A 10,748-nucleotide genomic window follows, 5' to 3' on the forward strand; every position below is an offset into this window, starting at 1 on the left:
TGAAGTCTGAGTAAAAGCCCAAGGAATTAAGCCGGGATCGTATTCGGGGGGTCAAATTTGATAATTAAGTACGAACGAAGACTCGAGGAGGCATGTTGCGCACTGTCTGTTAAAATAGTCATAAATTTTTGCTCAGAACTCCATTTGGACTCCACAATATACGGTTGGAAAGCTAACTCAATGGGTTACAACTTTCTTGTTTTACAGTTTTCCAAATTCCAAACGGAACAGGGCATAACCGCGGTAGGACCGCGGCAGAACACTGCTGCAGATTTTGAAAGCCACTCTGGCCGCGGTCCTGGTGTAACTGCGGCAGGACGCGTAAAATTCAGGGACCAAAGTGCAAAACACGGGATTTTAAGCCCTAAACCCTATATTAAACGAAGGAAGCCGGCCAAGAAAGGGGGAGAATGATTTTTGGAAGTGAAAAACATCAGAAGGAAGGGCAAGAGGCAAGGAGGATCATTGGGCATCAATCTTTAATTTTCTTCTTTGTTCTTTTACCTTTGAATATGAATTCTTTTGTGATTTTTGTTATTTTCATGAGTAGCTAACTTTTTTAATCTAAGGTTTTGGTGAAACCCTTTGGGGATGAATTGGTTGTTATAATTAATATAGATTTGAATTAGTTTAATCTCTATTTGTTCAACTATGTTTTGATTATGGTTAATTGAAAGGATCCTCAATTAGTCGTTCCTATTTAGTGTGTATCTTCTTGAGAGAGAGTGAATATTTAGGTAGTTGTTTGAAAAACATCACTCCCGGAGTATATACGAGAGTCATAACCGAGGGTTTAGAGGTTGGATTAGAGATAACGATACCTCGGGTGCAATCTAAGTGAACTGTAATGTGAATCTAGCTAGCGTAGCTTGAGAGAGTGCGTCTAGTAAATTATCATAATTGCTTGAGAGAGATTTATGGTAGCTGGAGAGTTCATGATTGATAGAGGCAGCTAAGTCACAGCTATAAGAAATATACAACCAAGGAAATCAACAACGGGGGAAACCATTACCTTAGACCTATTCCAATTGTTTACAATTCAAGCATAGTTAGTTTTCAGCTGTTTATTTATTTTCAATCTTGTCTTCTTGGTAATATTAAACAGATACAGCTAAGCCTTAGTTCTCTGTGGGATTCGACTCCAGACTTTTAGACCGGATTATATTTGCAGCGACCGCTTATCCTTTTTAGGACTAGAGTTGGGGGTGATCAGAAGGTCAAAATTTGCGTCGACTACCGGGATCTCAACCAGGCCAGTCCAAAAGACGACTTTCCCTTTCCAAATATACACATCTTGATTGACAACCGGGCCAAGCATGAGTTGCAGTCATTCGTTGATTGTTTTGCCGGGTACCATCTGATATGGATGGATTAAGAGGATGCTGAGAAAACGGCTTTCATTACGCTGTGGGGGATGTATTATTACAAAATGATGTCGTTTGGGTTAAAGAATGCAGGGGCCACCTACATGAGGGCCATGACCACAATTTTTCATGACATGTTACACAAGGAGATCGAAGTATATGTAGACGACATTATCATCAAATCCAAGAATGTCGTGGCAGGCTTTTGTCCGTGACCGTATCATTTGTCGATTCGGGATCCCAGAATCAGTCATTACTGACAACGGTTCCAACCTAAACAGTGATTTGATGAAAGCCATGTCCGAAAATTTCAAGATCATACACAAGAATTCCACAGCCTACAGACCTCAGATGAACGGAGCTATAGAAGCCGCCAATAAGAACATCAAGAAGATATTGAGAAAGATGTTAGAAAAGCATAAGCAGTGGCATGAGAAACTGTCATTTGCTTTGTTAGGGTATCGCACCACAGTCCGCACATCGACTAGTGCAACTCCTTATATGCTGGTTTATGGTACGGAAGCGGTCATCCCCGCCGAGGTAGAAATTCCATCCCTAAGAATCATACAGGAAGCAGAAATCAACGATGCAGAATGGGTAAAGAGTCGTTACGAACAGTTAGCTCTCATAGATGGAAAGAGAATGAACGCGGTTTGCCATGGTCAACTTTACCAGAACAGAATGACCAGAGCCTTTAATAAAAGATTCAGACCAAGATGGTTTACACCTGGGAAGCTGGTGTTGAAGAAGATTTTTCCACATCAAGATGAAGCCAAAGGGAAGTTCTCCCCTAACTGGCAAGGTCCATACATGGTTCAGCGAGTTCTGACAGGAGGAGCCCTCATACTTGCAGAAATGGACGGAGAAGTTTGGCCAAAACTAATAAATTCAGATGCAGTCAAGCGATACTATGTGTAACCATTTATGATTTCCTTATGTAATTTGAACTACGTCTGACCTGATTCCCGTTTAAGAGGGGATATGTAGGCAGCCTTATGGGTTCGGTCACAATTCAATAAAATTTTCATTTCCCCTCGCAATTGGAAACTGGGGAAGAATTTTGAGGAGGACCCTCAAAATTCCGAAGTAATTTCAGCCATTTACCGCAAGCAGCCGTCAGAAGCAGCAACCCACTAAACTGGGGCAGAATTTTGAAGAGGACCCTCAAAATTCCGTAGCAAGAAAGGTCGCAATGTTTTGAACCACGTCGCAGTCGTTGGTTCATCTAAAGCTTTTTTTTAAATATATATACATATATCATACCTTTAACAAAACTCATGCATGCCTATTATCGAAATTGCTTTGTTTGACAACGCTGCCCCGAGGGTACCTACAGTATCACCATAAAGAGAGTCAAGCCAGTCAAGCGATGCCAGCGGGAATGCGAACTAACCGGTCCCTTTACAAAACTCACGATCTTTCTTTGGATGCAGGCACCCAAATCACAAATCAGCAAATCCATTTACGCACTCGTACTTTCAGGAATACAACTCCCGAAATTATCGCTTCACAACCACTATACGATATCCCCAGCAGCCACAATATCGCAATCAGCTATCAGATATCAAGACATCAGCTAACAAATTTTACTACTGTTCGCATTTTTTTGCACTGCATAAGGCTCCTATTCTGCCTTCCGAGACTAAGCTCTGTCTCCATCTGCATTTTCTGCATTGCATAAGGCTACTATTCTATCTTTCGAGGTTAAGCTCTACCTCCATCTGCATTCTCTGCATTGTATAAGGCTACTATTCTGCCTTCCGAGGTTAAGCTCTACCTCCATCTGCATTCTCTGCATTGCATAAGGCTACTATTCTGCCTTCCGAGTCTGTATTTTCTGCATTGCATAAGGCTACTATTCTGCCTTCCGAGGTTAAGCACTACCTCCATCTGCATTCTCTGCATTGCATAAGGCTACTATTCTGCCTTCCGAGGTTAAGCTCTACCTCCATCTGCATTCTCTGCATTGCATAAGGCTACTATTCTGCCTTCCAAGGTTAAGCTCTACCTCTATCTGCATTTCATGGTTGAAAGATCGCCATTTCATTTAAATCCTGCATTGGCTGAAATATCGCCATTTTTATTTATGTCTTGCATTGGCTGAAATATCGCCACTTCATTTAAGTTTTGCGTCGGCTGAAATATCGCCACTTCATTTAAATCCTGCATCGGCTGGAAGATCGCCATTTTTATTTATGTCTTGCATTGGCTGAAATATCGCCACTTCATTTAAGTCTTGCATCGGCTGAAAGATCGCCAAATGCTGCATTTCATGGGTTGAAAGATCGCCAAATTGTCCAAAGGCGTCATTGTTCAGAGGCACCATTTTCATAGCCCGAGAACGTCATGCCATGGCTTGAGGACCCCACTTTTATCTCTACATCGCATTATTCAAAGGCATCATGGTTCGGAGGCATCATTCTCATAGCCCGAGAGCATCATTTCATAACCTGCAAATCCTTTATTATGTGTTTCATGGCCCAGGACACCATAGTCCGTGGACGTCATCCTAACCGTCCAGACAGCATTCATGGTACAACGGAAACTTGCATCACGTTTAAATTTACGCACAATATATGTTGGTATTATTCATTTGCAGGTACACCGGCTAGCAACGGTCGTCTCGGCAGGAGCAATCCCGCTCCAGTTCCCGCAGCCTATTAGACTCTGACCATCCTCCCCAACCTGAATATCTCGTCCGCTCTTGAAAAGATCTCCATTGGCATGTTCCGTCGACGGACCCTGAACTACATATGGCCTGACTCCTGTAAGACCAGGGATATGTAGGCAGCTCAGGAACCAGGGCTCAGTCAAATTCTTCAAATCATTTCGTTCGGTCAAATTGGCCATCATATCTTTACCCGACAACTCTTTCATCCTTCCCGGGTAAAGAGGGGCAGCTGTTGATACCCAATTTTTTCCTATATAATTTTTATATACAAAATACTATCAAAATAGCATATATACGCATATATAAGCATGCCCAAGTGTTTTGGTATTTTTTTCTAATTTTTTAAAGATTTTTAATATCAGTTTGTTGTCCATTTTAGCAATACAAAATCAGTAATTATTCCCAAAACTATCAATATTGGTAAATAATTTATTTTATTCTCATATTTATACCAAAATATAGCTAGGGTGATTTTTCGTATATTTTTTACAAATTTATTTGGTATTTATAAGGTTAAATTGCATACAATTGCAATTTTAGCATATTCTAAGATTAATAGCATTTTTTATTATATAATTGGTTCCCGTATTTTTAAATTAATATTTATACACTATTAATCGTTTCAGTATTTTTAATTTACTTTTAAAATCATCTTTACTATTTTTTATAAATAAAAAGGGAAAATTGGCTATTTAACATTTAGCCTCATTTCATTTCAATTACAGCCCCATTTCATTTCAATTGTAGCCCTTAAATTGACCCAGTTCTACCCCAATTAAATCAGCCCAATTCCAATTTTAACCCCGCGCCGACCCAATGTTTAAAAAATTGCCCGGTTCCCATTAATTGATCCAGGCTGTTGATCATTTTGATCAACGGCCACAAATCCCCCTTCCATTTTTAACCCCAAAGACCTACCCTAATCCCTCATTCTCACCCGGCCCGCCGCCTTTGAATCCCAAACCCTCTCAAATCCTCTCAAAACTCTCCGAAACCCTAGCCTCCTCCTACCCTTTTTCAACCGCCGGTCACCGGAATCCATGGCTTCTCAGGCCATGGATAGTTGGTACTCACCTATCTTCACCAGTAAGCCATGGTTGTTCGAAGCTTCGAGGCCTGACCTCGATGATTCCCTCTCCGATCTTCTCAGACCTTTGATTTCATGACTTCTCCTGCCATGCTCCGGCATATTCAAGACTCAGGAGCCTGATTCCTGACCTCTCCGACTCAGGATCGGACCTTCTTCCAAGCCTTTGTCATTTCTAGGGTTTTCTGAAACCCTAAGCTTTTCGAGGTTCTTTCCCTGTTGTTTGCTTAGATCTATGCTGTATCTATGTTTTACTTGACATTTAAAGTGTTTTCCCCAAAAGTTCTTTTCAAAATCATTCGTCTTCGATTTTAGGGTTTCTGAAAGGATTTTTCCAAAAATCGTTCTGATTTTTCTTCTTCTTTGCTTTATGTGTGTTTGTCTATGTCATGTTCATGTGATTTCTTTTTACTACGCATGTACTGTCTTTCCACTTTTCTTTTCTACTATACATGTTATTCCTGTGTTAATCTTTGTTATGCTTCCTGTACTCTTTTACTATGTGTGTTCACCGTTGAGATTATTTTATTTTTTGTTTGTTTTACTCGACTATGTTCGTATTCTTTCTAAACATGCTTTATCTGCTTTTGTTTAAGTTTGTATCATCTCGTTCTTCTGAACTTGTTTAAGTTCCGAGTTTTCTCCAAAAAATGTTCTTTATGATCTTGAATTAGCTTTCTTCCTCTGTTATTCCAAACGTGCTATTATATTGTTTTGTTTCTTATGAGGCCCTGAACAGACCTTCGAGTCTGTTTCAATGGCTTGCCTCCTCCCCTTCATGTTTGATTCAATTTGAAACCCTAGGATTGGGGGTTTCCTTTTTCGAATTTGATTTTTTTGTTCAAGTCAGGGTTCCACTTTGGGACCCTGGACTCTCAGACTCACTATGAGTCTGCATATTGAACCTGTATCTCTTTGCTTATGATTCTGAACTTCTCTTTGATTAAACTCTCTTCTAAATAACTTGACAGTCTCTTCTTGATCCATATATTTGTGTGCTTTATATATGAGAACTCTTCTTTCAAAAAAGGTTTTGCCAACTACTAACTGATTCCGAATTCCTTTAATTGTGTTTACTTGGTTGTTACTGATTTTCCCTAATTGAACCTTTCTTTACCCCTTTCCTGACTTGATTCATTCAAGTAAAAGGCTAAATTCTTGATTTTACTGGTTGATTCCCTTTCCTTTTTTTTTACAAACCGTGTACTATTAGTTTGTTGCCTTAAATAGCTTCTATGTACTTACCCTCTATTATACTGCTAGGAAAATATTTTTTCAAACCCCTTTCCTTAATTGTTTTTACCCGTTTGAAATCAGAATCCCTTAACTAAAGGGACACTGATTACAATGTTATTTGCTTACCTTTTCTTGCTTATTTACTGCACTATTAAAGGGGCTCAACCCTTCTGCATTGAACGGGGGAAAAAGAAAAAAAAGGGCTTTTAAGTTTTGAAAACTTCACAACTTTAGAACTTTGAACTTCTGAATCCTAAAGTCGAATACTCATACTCTCACACACATACTTTCAATCACAATACTCTTTCAAACTCTCTACTCTTTGCTGAGACGTTTGTATTACTTTGCTTGCAACTTGGCTTTTCAAGACTGCTGTTTTTACTTATTTGTTTTCCCTGAAACTGGTATGTCTCAATTTTGATTTCAGCTCTTTCCCTATGTGTTTACTTTACAGTTGCTATATTCCTGTCTACCTTGTTGCTCATGTTCTGTATATTACCTCTTTTATGTTTACTGCTTGTTTTAAGTCCCCCATACCCCCATTCGCTTTTGTGTGCTGAGTTAAAGTTTGTGGCCTGGCAGTATCCAAATTATTGCACAGGTCTGAACATGACCTTCAATAGGTCCTAACTCCCAAACTCAAGCTGACAGGCTGGTCAGGGGTGTGCCAGCATTCTAATTGCTGGGCATGACCACTAGTTTTGTCATGGCTTTCCCTAATTCCCCTCTATTGCACTTACATTTATTCTTGGACTCTAAGTTCTTCCCCCCTCCTATGAGCCTTGCCTTGGGGACCTTGAGTTCCCTCTGAACTTGGACATTTGAGGGCTGGCCCTTCCACACTGCACTATAATCTGATCCTGCAAATGTAATTGGGTGTGAGCACTGCCTGGAGTTCATGAAGCTCCTTGGAACTTTGACACACCCAAAAGATGAGAAAGGCTTTGGAAATCTAATCTTTGGAAGTTGGTTTATCTCATGTTTCAGACTAGGAGTCTGAATTAGGCCCTCCTTGGTTGGAACTTTATTTTCTGATATAATTTTTTTATTTTTCTTGATTCATTCGGGTTGTAATAATTTGTAATAACTTATGGTGGTGTATAGTGAAAAGGGGAGGGTCACTCATGTTATGCATGTAGGTAGACATCATGCTTTAGGTATTTATTTCTGCAATCACAGCCTGTTTTTCGCTTATGCATCTACATATAGAAATCCTGTTTTTCGCTTATGCATCTACATATAGAAATCCTGCCTATAAGTTTATGCATCTACATATAGAAATCCTGCCTATAAGTTGTTTCATTACTGCATTAGAAATCCTGTCTATAAGTTATTTCATTACTGCATTAGAAATCCTGTCTATAAGTTATTTCATTACTGCATTAGAAATCATGTCTATAAGTTGTTTCATTACTGCATAGAAATCCTGTCTATAAGTTACTGCACTTCTGCATATAGAAAATCATGATTATAAGTTTTCTGCACTTCTGCACATACACATGTCATTAGGCAAACAATCCATACGTTAAAGAATAATCAATTGCATCCTAGATACCATGCTCGTAGGATTTCTGCACTTACATAGCCGTTTTAAAATCAATAACGCTTAGAATGCATGCCTATAGGAGCAATCGTTTAAATCTGATTCATCCGCAAAGTCTAAAATCAGTAATAATGTTGTTAACATTCGCAGAATTGGTTTGTTTCTAAAGTCAGTAATCTTCTTTAAAATCAGTGTGTTTGACCTTGTTAGATATCATGCCTATAGGTTTCACCAAGGCAAACCATTAGGTAATCAATTAATTATACCAGTCTTTAATAATTACAATCAGCAGGCAGGCCTAATTCGGACTTCTTATTTGAAAATATGTAATAAATCAGCCACCCCCTTTACGTAAGTTTAATTAAAGACCTAACCAGTACTTGTAAGTCGTGCTAAACAATTTCTGCTTTGAATGAGGAGGCCTATTTGAGCCTTAACTGCTATGTGTTTTCCCCTTAACTGCTCTTATGTGTTTTGTTTGTCGCACTAGATTTTGTCCTTTTTAAACTTCAAATGCCAATATCCCTTCCCTCTAGGATTAGTAGTCCCAACTGCCTCCGGGACTGATAGGATCGGGGCGGGTAGTAGCATGCAATAAGTAACGAGACCATTCCACGCTTTAGTACCTCAACGGGGTGGGTAAGGGTAGACATGGATATGATGATCACACGATAACACCACGTGTATAATTGGTTACCGGGTGTTGCGTGGGTAATCCATGTTATTTATAAGCCTAGGACCCCCTCCCTCTTTATGTGTTTACTTCTTTCTTTCAGAATTTTTAAATTGTCAGTTTTCAGTTCTTTTAAACCTTGTCCTTTGCTTTAATCATTTAAAAATCTCTTTAAATGTCCAAGTACTGTTTTTTTTCTCTCCCAAATTTCCGCCCCATTTCATCCCTTTGTTTGATTATTTGTATCAATTATTTGACCCCCATTTTTCTGCACTTGTATATTTCTTAAATAAATTATGAAATTGCCTAGTCCTAAATTTCAGCTCGTTTATTTAACTTTTATACTTCCCCTACTTGCAATCGTTATGTGAGAAGTTGTTTATATTTAAAGTCACAATTGTAGCATGGCTGGGAACCACACTAGTGGATCTTGGGGGGTGCCTAACGCCTTCCCCCCGAGATAATTTCAAGCCCTTACCCATTCTCTGGTTCTTCTTCTTTTCATTTCCTTCTTAGTGTCCTAATACACTTAATCATTAGGTGGCGACTCTTCTAAATCTCAAACCCCATTCCCAAAAGGAAAAGAGTTTTCCGCCCAAATATCGTAAACCCGATTTCGCCTTTAGAAAAAGGGGGCATCGACACGGGTCATGTATTTAGGATTTGAGTTTTTCTATGTAATTATGTTCACAATTAATTATGAAGCTATTTACCCATCATGAGAATGATTTTAAGCCATTGAGCCAAATGTATATAATTTGAAAGTCAAGATCAAATTATATTTTGATAAATCATGCATGAGTTATGATGAGAGGTTGATGTAAAGTAGGCTTGCTCAACCGGGTTTACTCGGTTGAGCGCCGGTCATGCTCCCCAGGTTCGGGGCGTGACACCATTGTTTGAAAATCTTGAGAAAATTGTTGCACACTAAGTGTTCGACAGAATGCTTGCAACAAAACATTGATCACTGGTGAAATCTGAGTAGCCGAGAATCGATACACGATGTTAGAGATAAATGTGGGGTGCAAGGAAGTGTTTATGGGCAATGCACCATCGTTGTGTTGCCCAAATCGTACAAGTTCCATGCTTTGAGCGATGTCGCGCAGCTATGGTGCGCGTGTCGTGTGCTAAGACTATTTGCAATTGTATTGTACAGCTTTTTTTGTGTTCTTTTTTTGATAGAGTAATTGTAGTGTATATTGGTAGTTTAGTAGTGTGCAGAGGTTCAAGCAAGTTATGATCAAATATTTATGGTTCGCGTGATGATCAAGTGCGTCGTTTAGCATGTTACAATGTTGTCTTCTACATACATATCTTGTTGGTTGATAAGCGGAAGTCTTGAGTACCCTACGCACTTGGCATTGAATTTATTGTGAATACAAATGTGTGCTAGTCCATTGTTGCTCGAACTACTCATCTGCCTAAGTCTTAAGTGTGAGTTTGTGCCGACCCCAATTTCTTGACTTTCTATGTTCTTATAAGCGTTCTAAAATGAGGCATGTACTTGTTTGTAGGATTAGGTACAAATGGCTTTCAAACAACAAAGCAAACCAAAAGCAACTACAAATCCTTCCACTACAGCCTCGCCCACAGGGAAATGTAAGCAAAGTGAAGTTGCGTCAAGCAAAATAGAAAAAGGCAAGCAAGTGGCTGAGACTTCTAACAGATAACCTCGGGTGCCTCCTCCAGCGCTCCAATCTGAAAGTGATGATGCTAAGAGATGGTACCACTCCTTTGTGCCATACGAGCGGCATATTTATGAGGTGGGTATTAATTTCCTAGCCTTAGAGAATAATTTCCCCGTTGTTTCGGCTCAAATAAAGGAGTTAAAGATGGATCATTTTCTAGAGTCTCTGAGGCCTGCGAATTTTAGCATGGTGAAGGAATTATTCGCCAACTGGAATTTTTCCAGGTATGATGCATTTGTGAGACGCACGTGGGTGAATTTGCAAGAATAATCCTTATGCAACTATTTGGGGGTCCTAAACCATAACTCAAAATGTTTTAGAGGTTCATTCGCAATCTCGATTACAAAGCCATCCATTATACATTAAGAAGAAAGTGGGCTACCTCGTACACCATCATTTGATAGTTTAAGCTGGTCGAAGACAAATGGATTAAAATTTTCTACTTGGCAAAGATGACACATGACCTCTTAGCCATTCATGCCTCTA

This window comes from Nicotiana attenuata, unplaced genomic scaffold, assembly GCF_001879085.1.
Source record: "Nicotiana attenuata strain UT unplaced genomic scaffold, NIATTr2, whole genome shotgun sequence".
NCBI classification, from domain to species: Eukaryota; Viridiplantae; Streptophyta; class Magnoliopsida; order Solanales; family Solanaceae; genus Nicotiana; species Nicotiana attenuata.